We start from the raw sequence: 16,989 nt of genomic DNA on the forward strand, positions 1-16,989 counted from the left end.
ACAACCATCACAATAAAACCTTCTGTTTAAAGTAAGTATGGGACACATTGCTTGTACTCATAATGTTTACACCGCATATTGTCCTATTAAAGGGTCGAAGAAGCCTATAGGTAAGAAAACTATTCAACAAATTAGTTACCAACAGGATCAAACACCCACAGGATATTGTCCAGTGTAATTCATCTCCAAAAACGATCAATGCCCCCCAAAACGGGGGATGCACACCTGGGTGGCTCAGTCAGTTAAGCATCCGACTCGATTTTTGGCTCAGGTCACAATCTCACAGTTCGTAAGATCTAGGCCCTCTGTGGGTTCCATGCTGATGGCATAGAGCCTGCTTGGGATTCTGTCTCTCTCTCTCTCTCTCTCTCTCTCTCTCTCTGCCCCTCCCCTACTCACACATGCACTTGTGCTCACTCGCTCTCTCTCCCAAAATAAACAAACATTAAAAAAAGAGAGATCAATGCCAACTCTTGTTCTTCCTTCCATAGTATGTGATGTGAGTTGTAGACAAGAGTAATAGAAATTCTTCAACTTAACTGCACTTCACTAATCCTTAGAAAGTCTTGTTGGGAACTGATGCCCCGAATACCTGCCACATCAACCGGTCCCTTAATCACTGATCAGATTTTAGAAAAATTCTCCAAACTGTTCAACCGGTCATTTTCTCCTCGTGTTAGAGACCAACGTCAACTTGAACTACAGAACCATATAAAGAAGGATTCACTTCACAAAAGTTTTAGAAGGCAAGCTGAAGGACTAAATAAAGCCAAGTCAGGTACTTTCTACCAAGAAAGGACAGAAGAACAGAGGGACAGAACAAAGGGGGTTAAGGAAAAGAATCTGCCAGTGAGCAAGGGAGAGGAATCCACTCCCTCAAGTGGGATATTAAATTAAAATGTTAATAAACAGCAGGGGAATATCAGCATCTCCAGGGAAAAAAGAGACTCTTAACACCTAAAAACACCATAGGGTGCCAAAGCAGTGGGAGTATCTCTGGTCTTAGTGTCTGACTCTAGATCTCAGCTCGGGTCATGATCTCATTCACGGTCCATGAGTTCGAGCCCCGCGTCAGGCTCTGTGCTGATAGTACAGAGCCTGCTTGGGATCTCTCTTCTCTCCTTCTCTCTCTCTCCCTCGGTCCCTCCCTCACCCTCCCCCCCACCCCAATAAATAAACTTAAAAAAAAGCAAATAAACATTTGTCGAATAACTATGTATCATACAAGTCCAATCCAAGCCATCTGAGAAGTAATCCTTAATGCCTCCAAAACCATGCCATACTATTCTTGCCCCTCTTTAATGAATTCCTTTTGCAATAATAGTCTATATCTTACAGCTTTGCATTTTAACATATATTACTAATGTAAAATATCTTGTTATTTAGTAATTCATGTGTTTCATATATCGTCTCCTCTCATTCTTCTCTGTAAACCTCTACAAGCAGAAACACACTCTGGTCCTTGCTAGCTTTAAACCGTGGGCAAGTCAACTGCTCTGTCTAAACTTTGGTTTCTTCATCTATTAAAAAAGAAGATAATAATACAACAGACGCCATGGAGTCATTGTGAGGAATAAGTAAAATAACCCACGTAAAAGTACTAATCTGCACAACGCCTAGCAGATACAAGATGCTCAATCTGTGGCACTTACACTGAAGATACTAACAAAAAGACCGTGCTCTGCACATCCCTAGAATCCCACCGCATGATACACATTTTGCAGAAGACACTATGTTAGAATACTTCTAGCTGATCCTAGGAGTATTTCAGTTTGTACTGCAAGATAGGAAGAACTGTCAGTTGTCAGAGAAGCTTGTTCTGACTCCCCAAACCCCTCGAAAGGGCTCTCACAGCCCTCTGAGAACCTCTTTTCTTCACACCAACCTACTCTGGCTGTATAAGCATGGTCTCCTGTTTCTGCTTAGATTCCTAGGAGCAGAAATTATACCATGGTTAACTTTGAAAGCAATCAAATATTTGATGAATGAACAAAATCCATTTATTAATTAGGCTTCATTTTTCATTATCCACTAACATGCTTTCCTCTTACGATCAAAGAACACAGATCATTAAGGCAGAATAATAAGGTTCTCATTAATGTTTCTCTTAAATACACAAAAACAGGCCACCCCTGGGTTTTTTGTTTAAAATTTAAATTGCAACTTTCATGTCACATACTAACGGTGTCTTTATATTCCCTTTTTCATTCCAACTTTCTCTAAAAGAAAATAAAACCACATGTCCACAAAATTGTAACATGCCTGTCCACACGAAAATGCCCTCAGATGTTATTTATTACAGAGCCATGTGAATCACTTATGAGATGAACACAGGGCTGTGCTGTCCAATATGGTAGCCAGTAGCCACGTATGCCTGTGTAAAATAACTGAAATTAAATACAATTAAAAATTCAGTTCTTCAGTCTACACTAGCCACACTTCGAGTACTTGCCAGTAAGTGGCTAGGAGCTACCATATTGGACAGAGCAGATATAGAACATTTCCGACACCATAGTAAGTGCTATTAGCACTGATTAGATTAAGTGTATATAAATAAAAATACTAAGAATCCCATTTCATCAATAACCTACTCCCTTTTAATCAACTCTAATAGCTCCAAGTACAAGAATATGCATAAACGCGAACCCATTGGCTTTATCCGTGACTTTCACAAAGACAACAGATTCTTAGAAAAGAGAGGGTACGAAAGTCTCGTACCAATCTAAGGCTTCTTTCCTCTACTCCTGCAGCAATTTACACAACTTGACCTGAGGAAAAAAGAGCAAGAAAGCATTTTTCTCCACTATACCTTTCATCCAACCATAGTCACATCTGCCAAGTTTTAGAATCACAGGTTCCATTATCTTACAGTGTCAGCATTGCTTTGTAAATTCCGCCTTCCACACTGATCTCCTCTGACTCACTCAACATATTATACCATCACTCTAAAATCAGGGCCTAGAGCCTCTCTGCCAAATAGACTATATGTAATGACAGTCTGGATAAATCATAAGTCTACCTGCTCTTGGGGGATTTTTCCAATCCTATGCAATTGCTGTGTGGGTATGTGGGAGGCTACACACGTTTCTTCATAATAAAAACAAAACCCCAATTTCTGCAGAGGTGGTAAGTTACCTCTGTATTCGTGACAAAACATGACAGGCAAAGTTCTGTTTTCCTGCAAAACTAGGAGCACAGGCACAAGGGCTATGTGTAGAAACTAGGGCTTCTAGGAGCATATGTTTTCAACCACTTATTTGTACATAATGTTGAAATATCTCAAGGCATTCCCCGAGCACTTCACTAGTTTCATCTACCACTTGTGTTGATTCTCACAGGCTGCTTACACACAGGAAGAGGGGCAGAAGAGGAAGAAGCCATGACTTTGAGCAGGGATGTTTTCGTAAAATTCCTCCCTAAAACTTGAACCATTAACATTCTTCCATAATTCAATACAATGGTACTCACCTTAACACAATAACCTAGGGGAGATGGGTTTCTGAAGTGACGTGGGGGGAGGGGAATGTTATAACCTGGGTACGTGGCAAAGGATTTAATGTTCTGGATGAATGGCAGTCACCAACACCCTTTTCACGGAGACTCTGGGGGAAGTGGGGAAGGCTAGATGAACTTGGTCCGTAATCATTCCAGCTTTCTATTTCATTACAAGTATGAAGGAGAAGGAAAAGCGGGGGGGGGGACCTTAAGTATCTGTAAGAGTTGCATTTCTCAGGAACACCTTCTTTCACCTGCAAGTACCAAGTACCAATGACCTCTGAGGGGAAAGGTCAGCCATCTGCCTTGAGAGGAGGCCAAAATGTGAGCAACTATTTCTTTGCACTGAAAGAGCTTCTGAATCTGAGAAAGCGAGCAGAAGTAGGGTGGTGGTCTACAGAGCAAATTCTCCCCAGGGAATTCGAGCTTGAATACAAAGTACTGTATCCCATAGAAAATGTTCCCAGTAGGCTCTGACAACAGGAAGGAGCAATTGAAAAACCAGGACATAAGGTCATATGGATGGGGGGAGGGTGGGAAGGGGAGAAATAAGGAAGATGAGGGAAGAGTCTGAAAAAAAATCTTAGCTCGAGGCATGAGAATCAGAACCACAGGCCACGAGGTAAAAAGGAAAGAGACACTGTGAAATATGGTGTCACCTATAAGACACCTATGCTTAAACAGGTCCTTGGGAGAAAAGAAAACACTCAACCAGGATTTTCTAAAAAAAGAGGGGGGAAGATTATACCACCTTAGTTCCCCACTGGGGTGTGAAAAACTTTACTAATTTAAGTGTGAGAGAATGCCATTGTTCACATCCAGCTCAGATTAGGACCTTCAAGTACTATAACCCAGAAAAAAAGGATACAGGTAAATAAAAGAATAAGAAAAAAAATGCTTTCCATGAATATGGGTCAACTCTGCAGGAATACACGTCAAGAAAGCATTACCATATGTCCTCTACAAAGTACACATCGAAATTTCAACCAGCTAAGTGGAGGGCAAGAAAGAAAGGAGGAAAGCATGTAAAGAAAAAAAAAGAGAGAGAGAATGGAAATTTGAAAAGTCATCATAAAATAACCATAAGCACCAACAGATAAAAATGTTAAGAACGGGGAAGAGAGGTACTTATTAACAAACTTCCTGGACTTGTAAGACCATGTGTCTCGGGGCACCTGGCTGGCTCGGTCAGTAGAGCCTCAGGGCCTGGAGCTCTTGATCTCAGGGTAGTTGAGTTTGAGCCCTACGTTGGGCATGAAGCCTACTTTAAAAAAAAAAAAAAAAAAGGTCTTTCCTTACTTACAAAAAAGCTAACAGAAACGATCCGAAAGAAGAGTAAGTGGAGGGGTGGGGAAAGATGTCGCAAGAAGAGACATGAAACCAACAATAAACGCCACTTCTAAGATGGTCCAAGAACTTCCAAACCAAACCAGATATGAACTGTATATAAGTGGAATAAGCTGTAAGGATCTCATAGATCACGGTTCATACACCAAATTCTTCATAGCAACCACAGAGTCTTTTTCTTAAGTATTTTGGTCAGGTGCTTTGAAAATGAGGTTTTGGAAGCCACATCTTCCCACCTTCAAAGGTAAGATGGCTGGTTCTTTAGTCTAGCTCAGTTTTAATTTCTATAGCAAATATTTGACTTTAAAACATCTAACACCGTGGCAAAGTACAAATATTTGCTTAGCTTAATCATTCTCTATATATTATTCTACTTCCCCCGTAAATATAAAATACAAGAGGAAACCTAAAATCATTAATGCCTAAATTTGGCTGCAGTTTAAAATGTACTATTAAACAAAATTTGAGAGTGAGTATAACTTCAAGTTCTGTATCACAGGCCTTCCATTAAATCAAGAAGACAGAGGCATCTGGGTGACTCAGTGGGTAGAGTGTGTTAACTCTCGATCTTGGGGTTGTGGGATCACTTAAAAAAAATCTTAAAAAAAAAAAGAAGACTATGATGACAACAAAACAGCAAAAATAAAGAAATAGGGGCGCCTGGGTGGCTCAGTCGGTTAAGCGGCCGACTTCGGCTCAGGTCATGATCTCGCGGTCCGTGAGTTCAAGCCCCGCGTTGGGCTCTGTGCTGACAGCTCGGAGCCTGGAGCCTGTTTCAGATTCTGTGTGTCCCTCTCTCTGACCCTCCCCCGTTCATGCTCTGTCTCTCTCTGTCTCAAAAATAAATAAACGTTCGGGGCGCCTGGGTGGCGCAGTCGGTTGGGCGTCCAACTTCAGCCAGGTCACGATCTCGCGGTCCGTGAGTTCGAGCCCCGCGTCAGGCTCTGGGCTGATGGCTCAGAGCCTGGAGCCTGTTTCCGATTCTGTGTCTCCCTCTCTCTCTGCCCCTCCCCCGTTCATGCTCTGTCTCTCTCTGTCCCAAAAATAAATAAATGTTGGAAAAAAAAAAAAATATTTAAAAAATAAATAAACGTTAAAAAAAAATTTTTTTTTAAAGAAATACAGCCTGTAGTTGGAATTTTAAGAGACGCATTAAAGAATCAAGTCAGAAGTGGGAGGAGAAACTGAAATGGATTATTTTATATCCTAATATTCATATTGAGAGATTTGAATAAATATAGTAACTCAACATGGCTCTAGGTTTGAGAAGCAGACCCCTAAGTACAATGAGCTGCACACCAAAAGTAAGTTTTGCACACTCTCCTCTTATTCAACATAATCATGCAAATGAGACTTGAGGCTTATTTTGATCACAAGTTTCATGGACTCTGAATCCTAGCCTATTTTGGCTAAGTGACAAAGATTTCTGCCTTCCTCACCCCCAGGCTGTCCTTTGTGCTGTAGCTCGGTCATATCATGAGATTAAGTCTGTTTATTCATGTGTGAAATGGGGACTTGTTCCTTCCCTTATACTACAGGCTGTCTGTAACAAAGTGGGGCTCTATATTCTTCACAACTTCATGACTAATAATTGCAAGTAAATTACATCTCCCTTCCTTTATAACATTTATGGAATGTGATACAATAAATTCTCCACATTTCTTAAACTACACAACTGGTTTCTTCTGAGGCACTATGAAAATTCTGTCATTCTCTTGGGAGTCTCTTGTTGTTGTTCAAGTCAAATTTTCCTATTTGCATTTTTGTTGCTGTTCTGACCTTGGGAATCTGTCCTACTAAGTATGACCCACCATAAACTTTCTCAAAATGACTGTGACCATGTCTTGTTTTATAAGCATATATCTTGGTTTCTTTTGGGGTCAAAGTGTTTATTATGTATTGACAATAAGCATTCCCATGTGCAGACAATAAAAATTAATATTACCTACAAAACAAAGATAACAGCACAGGACTTCCTAATGTCTGTATATCCAGGAATGTAAAGCATGTAACGATTATTTAAGAAAATGCTGGCTGTAGTAACAGAAGCTAAAATAAAAATTATAGAAGCAAGTAAGGATGTACTTTTCACAGGTACTCCAGCCTCAATCAGGTTTTTTAAACCAAGCCTTTATTAGAAATGACACGGATTCTTTCACAGGGCTTAATTCAATCCAAAGAATCAGGAGTCTCAGATCAAATTCAAAAGTAGGAGATAAAACTACACAATGCTATATAGTTTGGCAGAATGAGCACTAGTGAAGCCCAAAGACATCAATCAGAAATTAGCCTCTATTGGGGTGCCTGGGTGTGTCAGTCGGTTAAGCGTCCGACTTCGGCTCAGGTCACGATCCCACAGTTCATGGTTTCAAGCCGCACGTCAGGCTCTGTGCTGACAGCTTAGAGCCTGGAGCCTGCTTTGGATTCTGTGTCTCCCCCTCTCTTTGCCCCTCCCCTGCTTGCACTCTGTCTCACTCACTCTCAAAAATAAACATTTAAAAAATGAAAAAAGGGGCGCCTGGGTGGCTCAGTCGGTTAAGCATCCGACTTCAGCCCAGGTCATCATCTCACCGGTCCAGAGTTCGGGTCCCACATCAGGCTCTGTGCTGACAGCTCAGAGCCTGGAGCCTGCTTTGGATTCTGTGTCTCCCTTTCTCTCTGCCGCCCCCCACCCACCCCCACCCCGCTCGTACTCTGTCTCTCTCTCTCTCTCTCTCAAAAGTAAATAAACATTTAAAAAAAAAAATTTAAAAGAAAAAAATAAATTAGGCTTTATTATTTTACCAACTCTGGGCCTTGCTTTCCTCACCTTAAAAAAAAAAAAAAAGATGAACAGGACTCTAAAGCTCTATTAGAGTGATTCACCAAACTTCAATTGAATAACTTCATAAGCCAAATGTACCAAATGTCACAAATTATCAGTATTTTAGGTATCAAATGCCTGCGTAATTGGGAACACCAAAGCTTGCACATACAAGTAGAAAGCTGATGGGGGCCCAGTGAAGCCAAGTGGCACCCCGCCCCCCACTGCCCCGCAGCCGCAGCCGCTTTCCAGGCATTCCACAACTCAACACCTCACGTATGTACCTCTCTGCCCCCTCGTTTTTCCTTCTCATCCCATTTCTCCCTCCAGACTTGTTCTTCACTTTTCCATCATGCTCTGCTTAAGAGTGGCACCAAAGGGCACTACTTAGATCTAATGATTATAGTTAAGGACTAGAGAAATTAAATTGCTGAACTCTCCAAAAGAGAAAAGGAGGGGGGGATGGCTGGCTCAGTCGGGAGAGCATGCAACTCTCAATCTCGGGGTCGTGAGTTTGAGCCCTATGTTGGGTATAGAGATCACTTAAATAAATAAACATTTTTCAAAAAGAGACAGTGAGAAGCAAGGGGAAGGGGCCTTTCCACAAACCTGTGGTGATGATACAATGATAACTTGACAATCTGTCTGCTGTAGTTTAGGGGAAAACCATCCCCCAGAGTTACTGGTGCTGCTTTGGACAGAAAACCAATAAATGTATAAAACAAAAAATATTCATTTATGGCAGAAAATAAAAAAACAAAGTGTATCTACCTCTCTGACTTAATATTAAAAAAAATGTCACAACTATGGCTCCATGGGGCTATTAAACCAAAGCTCAAAAAAAAAAAAAACAAAAAACAAAAAACAAAACTCGTTAAACGAGTTTCTTCCATAGCCCTCTTTCAAAGCTAGGTTAACAATACTATTTAACATGTTTAAAATACTAGGTGTTCAGTTTTTCACAGTTGGCTTTCGAGGATCTTAGTAATAAAAGACAGATACTAAATAAAATTTCCATTAGAGTCAGTGGTGCTAAAACAGGACTTAAATTTTTCATGACTCAAAGAGTGCCAAAAGCCTTCATTTTAAAGCACACTTCAGTAACCAAATACATTTCCAATGAATTAATTTACCAAATAATACATTAGGCATATTAAAACTTCATCCTCTTTTAAGTACTAACAAGTCTGCTAGAAAACCAAGTTATCATCAAGCCAGTGTGATTAAATACAGAATCATTTCTCATTTAAAAAAATATCCTGGGCATAAACAAAAAGCCCTTCCTCCCTTTCACACAATGAAATTAATACTAAAACACACAAGCTTATTTTGAAATCATTTGTCAAGTATATTAGCAATGAGTGAACTTACAGCGAACACAAAACAAAGAAACCGACTTCTACCAGACTTTTAAAAAACAAACAGAAATGGTCAATTAAGCAATAATCAAGTTCAAAAGTACTTGGCTAAATGATCACTGCGGCTCCTACAGAAGACAATCAAAGTCAAGTTCAATCTCATGTCCTCCAGTCCTACGCCCCCATGATGACAAGATCACCATCATCTTGGCTCTTGCAAAAGCAATGAACTCGGAAGACAAGCTGGTCACCTTCAGAAGGTAAATACCAAAAGTGGATTAGAAACTCCTTTACTAGTGCAGATATTTAGAGCTAACCTTCTGAGTTCCGATCCATAATTTACAGATGCCTTCAATTTAAGCAGTTTTCAAGTCAAGTCTTTTTAACTAAAACCTGTTCAAGTTTGAACCGGTAAGTTAAAGAATTGTAAATTTACTTATTATCTTCTAAGTAAAATTTTACTTATTGTTTCTATTGCTCTGAAAACCATAATAAATTTTCCATCAATTGAAGTTAGCTAATTGTAAGAGAACCTGAACACGCCATGTCTGATATGTAAGATATCAATGCAATCTTAGAAGGGAAGGCATAAGAAGAGGAAAAGGGTAAAATCTGTATGATCAAGCCAGGTCTACTAACAGTTAAAAAAAAAAAAAAAAATTGGGGGGGGGGGCATGCGGGTGGTGCAGTTGGTTAAGCATCCATTTCAACTCGGCTGATCTTTCATTTTGTGAGTTCAGACACTACATCGGGCTCTGCGCTGACAGCTCAGAGCCTGGAGCCTGCTTCAGATTCTGTGTCTCCCTCTCTCTCTGCCCCTTCCCCACTCATGCTCTGTCTTTTTCTCTCTCAAAAATAAACACTATTTTAAAAAGTTTCTTTTTCTGCATGCTCATATTTGGCGCAATTCATGTAAATTAATGGAGTAATCTGTAACCTGTTCTCAGTTAAATTCATCTATCAAGAACCTGGAAATGATTTATTTACCAAGGGAATATTAATTTAAACAAGTAAAAGTAATCCTAGCACTGTCACTAAACCAAGCTTTTGCGTCCTTGTATTTTTTTTTTTTAATGTTTATCTATCTTGAGGAGACAGAGAGACAGTGCAAGCAAGGGAGGGGCAGAGAGAGAGGGAGACACAGAATCCAAAGCAGGCTCCAGGCTCCACCTGTCAGCACAGAGCCCGATGCGGGGCTAGAACTCACGAACTGGGAGATCATGATCCGAGCCAAAGTCAGACTCTTAACCGGCTGACCCACCTAAGCGCCCCATTTCCTTGTATTTTAGTATTAAATGCTGAAACTGATTTTTTTTAAAGCATACCCTGAACAAAACACTCTCCCTGGCCCCTTTATTTTAAAACTCAACACCCAGTAGACCAAACTGAGGTTCTCCTGAGAAACTGAAAAACTGAAATGAGATTAAATGTTTTCATTTTTAAAGACACAGTACTGGAAAAAGTCCAGTGAAATTATCTTACCTCTCAAAACAATTCTCTAATACACCCCTTACACAAAGAAAAAATATATATTTAGATATGACCAAAATAAACCTACTGAGGATCTTCTCTAAGGTCAAAGTGAGGAGGGGGCGTGGGGCAAGCTGAGGGCAAAGTGCAGGCTAACGGCATGCCCCATGCCCCACACCCCCAGGCGGGACTTTTACGATATGCCTCGGACACTCCAGGCTACCCCAAAACAGGAAAGGACCAAACACCAAATGGTTAAACTGCTAAGTCTCCACCAGTCTACCAGAAAAAAGGTGATCCCATTATCGCCTGAAGTCCAGGAACTCGCTACTATCTTAATGTTAATGCTTTGCTAGAGGGAAAAACAACCTCAGCTGGACAACAGCTAGGCCTCCAGTAAGTCTTTAGCATGTGAAAGTCTCTTTGGAAACTCTCTCTCACACACACACACACACACACACACACACACACACACACACACACACCCCCGCTACAAAATGGTCACCCCCCACACTTACAGTACAGCTCCTCCTGCCCCCGGGCGGGTCCTGTCCCATGGTTTAATAAAATCACCTTTTTGCACCAAAGACGTCCTCAAGAATTCTTTCTCGGCCATGAGCTCCGGATCCAACGAACCCCCCATAACCCCAAAACTTCATCAAAGGCATCTACCGAAATCAACCACATTCAAAGGATAAGCTTTCGGTCCCTCCCTCTCTCTACCTGTTCTATCACATTTGGTCTATAGAAATCTCTCTGCCAGTGGTCCGCTGTTGATTTCTTTATCATCCACTCCAGTAAGTCTGGGGGCTGTGATGTAGAAGAGATAGCATTAACACGGAAATCAAACTAGGTATCGAGGGGCAGTGAGTGGAGTAACCCGAGCTCTCGGCTATTTTCACCCGTTTAATGGGAATCACAGTCCTCGCTCAAGAGACCACGCTGAGGAGGAAGTCTGGAGTATTTTAGTGTTCCAAAAAAGAAAGATAATATTATCAGACTTGTAAACGAAGGACTGGATCTCTCTCTTTATAGTTCATCACAGACCTACCACATACTAAACTGTTAAAAACAGACCTACATTAACGCACTGTTCTGGAGGCATAATGTTCTGGAGGCATAAAGGAAATTCAATTAGTTAAAAAGTAACCACTTCAGGCAAATTCCTCCATCTTTGCTCCATCTACCAAATACGAACAAATTTCTTCACTGACCAGTCGGGTTGTCTTCGCACGGTGTGATCACAGTTTCATTCCCTTTATGATACCACTAGCACTAAATTAAGTTAAATGGGATCGCTCTGCTGGTTCTCTGGTTCCGAAAAAGAGAAAACATGATTGCAAGTTCCTTTGATCTCTATCATCACCTAGAGAAATAGGATACTAAACTGTGTGTACGTTGAGTGTGTAGAAAATAAATCACTAGTAATTTTTCTACCTCACAAGTCTGCCTACAGTGTCCCGGCATTGTCCTGTCAACTACTGACATACATTAATCTATAAGGGTAAGAGTCTTTCAAAGAGTTTCATGAGCAAGAAATCTAATAACTTACTGGTAGCTAGTAAATGTAACTGCCAACTTAAACCCAATTTGAAGAAAGCCACCTCAGTATTATGATGCCATGTGACCTGATCGGCCTTTATGGAGGAGATTCCACTAACTCCGTGGGTCACTAAAACCCTACATTTGAAGTTAGGATTTTAAGAGGGCTGGTTTGATCGATCCTGAGAAGAACTTTTCAGTACACATCCCCTAATCCAATATTTTACCCATTACACATGGAAAGGCTTTCTAAAAAATATTTTATATTTGCTAAGTACATAGCAATTAAAATATTTTTAGATCAAAGTTTCCATAGCAAATATTCGTACTTCCTTACTTTGAAAGCTAAAAATCATATTTCCAAGTATCAAACAGTAAACTACTAACTAATGATTGTAGGGAATCCACAATTAGAAAGTTATTAACGTCAACTAAATAATGGACACCGTCTTTTAACTGGTAGAGTCCTGTTCAGAACTGTTTTCAACGTTCAAAAAGGTAGTTACGCTTCCTCTCCTACGAGCTTTCCTGTGCCTAACGTCTCACGGCTCCCCAAAGCCTTGTTCCCCCCACAGGATACCCCACCAAAAGCACCCACTGTTTCCTGCTCACTCTTCTGAAGTCTGCTTTCAAGGTGCCAGGTGAAACTAAATGATCTAAGGTTGCCCCAGCCTACCTCTAGTGGAGATGTGAAGTAGGCAGCTGAGCAGGTCTGCACTAGAGATAAAAGTTTGGGTTACATTCATTTAAATCGGTTTTAAAGCCCTGAATCCTAGAGCACAGTGCAGATATTCAACAAATTATTTATCAGACACCTATTATAACAGTGCCAATTATTGTTATACATGCTGGAGATACATCAGTGGACCACACAGATGAAAATCCCTGCCCTTCAGGGCTTTATTTTCTAGTGGGAGGAACAATCAGCAATGGAAACAAATACATTAGTATTATGTGACAGGACAACACTCCAGGGAAAAAACAGAGCAGAGTGAGGGGAACTGTGAGCAGAGACCAGGGGTCAATATAGCCCCCCCACCCCCACCCCGAGACTTCAGCGCGAGGCCACACAGAATTCTGGGAAAATATATTCCAGGCAGAGAAAAACCGGCAGTTATCTTCACCAGAGCAGTCTTCTGGCATGATGGGTGATGGATTGATCTGAGAGAGGCGAAGAGAACTGGAGAAATTAAGTACAGACAATTCTTGTTGAGTTCTTTGCTGCAAAGAGGAGCACAGAGAAACCAGCAAAAGCCATTAGGGGAATGGGGCCAAAAGAGGATTGGGTTTTTGTTTTAAGCTAGGAGAAAAGCAGTACGTGTGCATGCTGTTGGGAATGATCCAATAGAGCCTGAAACATGAAAGATTCGAAAGGGCAGAGGGTGGCATCTCCGAGGGCTGGGCTGGCCGGGCCCTCGGAGAGCTTGAGAACAGCTGTTCCATCCACACGCAGCCAGGCAAGCGGGGTCTATGCTGCAAGGTAGTCGATGGGGTGGTGGGTGTATGCGAACCTTCCTTCTGACTGCACTGGTTTTTCTCACTGAAGCGGGCAACCCAGCATGAAGACGGGACGAAGGAGAAAAGAAGAAAGTACTACAGAGTCATCTAGGAACCTGGGTGAGTGAATGGACTGGGAAAATAAAGTATGATTACCCAGCAGCCTAAGGGCCCACTTGAATTTTATGAACCATCTGGGAATCAACACTAAGAAATTCCCCTAATCTGAGACAGAAGGGCTGGCTGCCTTTCTATTAACAAATGAAAAAATCTTTAACACAAACTGCTGAAAATGGCAAATGTCTAACATATTTTGAGTGCACCAAATGTAGAACAATGCTCTAGAAAAGTTGCAGTTTCTCCAAATAATACGCTGAAAGAGACTACATCCCATTTTCACACCATATTCATAACTGCTTTATCTACCTTAAAGGAGTCATCAGTCAGCAAAGGACTGAATAGCCTCGGGCCAGAGCTAACTCCGCTGTCAGATCACTGTGAACAAAAGCTGCCTTTGAATGCCTTCAGTCAGTTACATTTTGTAAGAGTAAAGCTATAGAGAGTTAAGTTATATTCTTACTCACAGAAGCACAAATTTACACATAAAACATTACCTAGCAGTATTCAATCAATCACCAGAAACTTCTAAATAAAAATCTATTCCTAATTACACTGTGATGATGGTTGCACAACTCAGAATATACTAAAAACCAGTGATTTGTACACTTTTTCAAAGGGTGAATTGCCTGTTATGGAATTTTTATCTCAATAAAGTTTTTTAAATGTACTCCAGGGTTTTCATCTCAAATGAATCATTTTTATCATCAGGATATGAAAAATTGATTTTTTTTTTAGTTTCTCTGTTAAAATTTAATGTGAAATGGAGCAAATACAGTATGTCCTGACAGCTCATAAATATTAAACTTTGCAGGGATCCAGAATTCTTTTAGAATGAAAGGTGGAGTTTGGGTTGGGTTGTGAGTTGGATTTTTTTTTTCCTTTTTAACTACTGAGAGTTTATAGCTTCTAACATTCCTGTTTCATTCCTTTGTTCAAGACATACTTAAATCACCCTACCTAAAATGAACACAAGCAGTCTTCTGACTGGATAACTCCAAAGAACACCTACATTCTAGACATTCATCAGCAAGACCGAATGCAAATCAATTCCTCGACCGAAATAAAAGGATAAAATGTCACAAGTACTATTTCAAGTACCATCACATTTTTTAGCTTTATGATACTTCACAGAAATTTTATACTTCAAATCTAACCAGCAGGCCAAAGAATGCAAAAACTCTCCCGGAGACAAGAAAGATAAATTCAACAATTTCACCATAGATGTTTCAATTCCCATGTTAAAATGTAAAAAGTGGGAGGTATCTCTTTTCACTTTGAAAATAATGTTCCTAACAAAGACTAAAAATAAAGGTTATGTTCTTTCTAAAGCAAAAGATTAGAAGACTGAACTGCCAAGATTAGAATGGTCATGGGAGGAACAAGGGATAGAGACGCAAGAAAAAATAGCTAGTAAGAGGCTAAGCCACGTCCAAAATGGATACTGTGAATGCAGGGAGCTCAATTAACTTCTCTAGGCTTGGCTCTCTCATTTTGTAACCTGAGAAGCCAGCATCTGCTGTTTCCTTCATAAGGTAGCTATGAGGACCCAACCAGAGGTTGGGGAAGGCCGTCCTGTAGGCGTAAAGCCTTCTGCAAACAGAAGCATAATCCCCACTTCACTTGGGAAAGCTCCGTTGCTGCGATAAGCCACTGACCACCTTTTGCTCTGTATGTATGAAATTTACTCCGTATTAGTCTGCTCAGGCTGCTATAACAGAGTACCATAAATTGGGTGGCTTTAACAGCAGGAATTTATTTCTCATAGTTCTGGGGGCAGGGAAGGCCAAGATCAAGATTCCATCCTATTTGGTTCCCTGCCTTCTCGCTGTGTCCTCACAATGTGTGTGGGGGGACTGGAGGGAGGGGGGGGACAGAAGGGGACAGGGAGAGCTCTGGTCTCTTTCATCACGGAGCGCCACCCTTATGACTTCATCTGAACCTAATTACCTTCCAAAGGCCTTACCCCCAAATACCAAAACACTGGGGGTTAGAGCCCAGTGTAACTTTGGGGAACACAATTTAGTCCACAGCACTCTCCTATATAATTTCTTTAATGACTGTCTTTAGACAGAAATTAAACCTTTGTATAAAAAACAAACAGGAAGCAGGGAAAATTTCAAGGCTATCTTACTTTTAAAAGGGTCTTACTTAATGCAGCTTACTGAGATTTATACAATAGAAAACTTAAAATAGATGAGGGAAGGAGATGATAACAAAGCTAAGATTTATTCAGCATCCACCTGTACAAAACACTGCTCTAAGAGCTTTCCCCTTGCCCTGACAGTAGCCTCACAAAGTAGGCATGATCTATAGAAAAAGACTCTGAGGACACAGGAGTGAAAGAGGTGTGTGTCCTCAGGTCACACGGCAAGTCTCACGGGTGATACAGGCTACAGAGCTCGAACTGTAACTACACCTCCTGCATTGCTTCTCTTTTCCTTGGGACAAAGGAAAATTGCAGGGGGTTGGAGCAAAGAGATGAAAAAGATGAAACCGGGGTGCTTGGGTGGCTCAGTCAGGTCATGATCTAGCAGTTCATGAGATCAAGTCTGGAGCTTGGGATTCTCTCTCTCTCTCTCTCTCTCTCTCTCCCCACCCCTCATCCCTTCCTTCTCTGTCCCTCCCCCCTCAAAATAAATAAACTTAAAAAAAAAAAAAAAGAAAAAAACTGAAACCATGAATGAGGTGTTCAGGTTCATTTTATACCTTCCTTACGTGTGGCCAAAATTTTATAAGCAAATAGCTTAGAGGAAATTTGATCAGTCACAGGATGCTAAATCCGTAAGTTAAAAGCAAACCACATTGCTCAGGGGGGTCGTTCTTTCTGGTACCAAGAGCTGAGAAGTTTCTCCTCTTGGTCCTCATAAGGACAGCGTGCCATGGTGAACAAGAGCCCACAAGCTCCTGGATGAACTATTCAGGGCACACAAACATCAAGTTCACGGGGCTCCATATACGTCAATGGCCTCACACCACACTATTCAAGTGAAGGAAATCTGCCAAAAAGAAGAAATGCAAAGGTAATTCAAACAGAGGTTTAGGGCTCACCAGAACAGTTCTTGATGGAGAGGTCCAGGGATGGGATTCGGGAGTTCCATAAACTACCGTGACTGGGTATTGTGGATAAGTAGCCAAACATTCACTAACTTTGAGGGAAAAATCATGGCTTGTACTGATACTCAGTCCAGACGCTGATAAACACAGAGTTAAGAACTCCTGACAGGAATTAATCAACTGCACAACCCCAGGAGAGCCTATCCAAATCATCTTCACAACCAAAACTTTGAGTAGATATAGAGCAGAGTTAATTTGATGTTAAATTCTAGTAAGTAACTGGATACATGCAAAGTCAAAACT

General features: G+C 40.9%; 1 protein-coding gene and 1 long non-coding RNA gene across 5 annotated transcripts in view; one reads left to right on the plus strand and one right to left on the minus strand.

Moving 5' to 3' along the window:
* Positions 1–16,989, minus strand: part of RERE (arginine-glutamic acid dipeptide repeats) — a 423,275-nt gene that overhangs the window by 278,159 nt on the left and 128,127 nt on the right. The gene's annotated exons all lie outside the window — the stretch shown is intronic.
* On the plus strand, positions 13,129–14,230 carry LOC122226569. The gene is made up of 3 exons (XR_006205677.1): positions 13,129–13,208; positions 13,562–13,632; positions 13,946–14,230. It is a non-coding gene; the product is annotated as an uncharacterized LOC122226569 (long non-coding RNA).

Source organism: Panthera leo, chromosome C1, assembly GCF_018350215.1.
Source record: "Panthera leo isolate Ple1 chromosome C1, P.leo_Ple1_pat1.1, whole genome shotgun sequence".
Lineage (NCBI taxonomy): Eukaryota > Metazoa > Chordata > Mammalia > Carnivora > Felidae > Panthera > Panthera leo.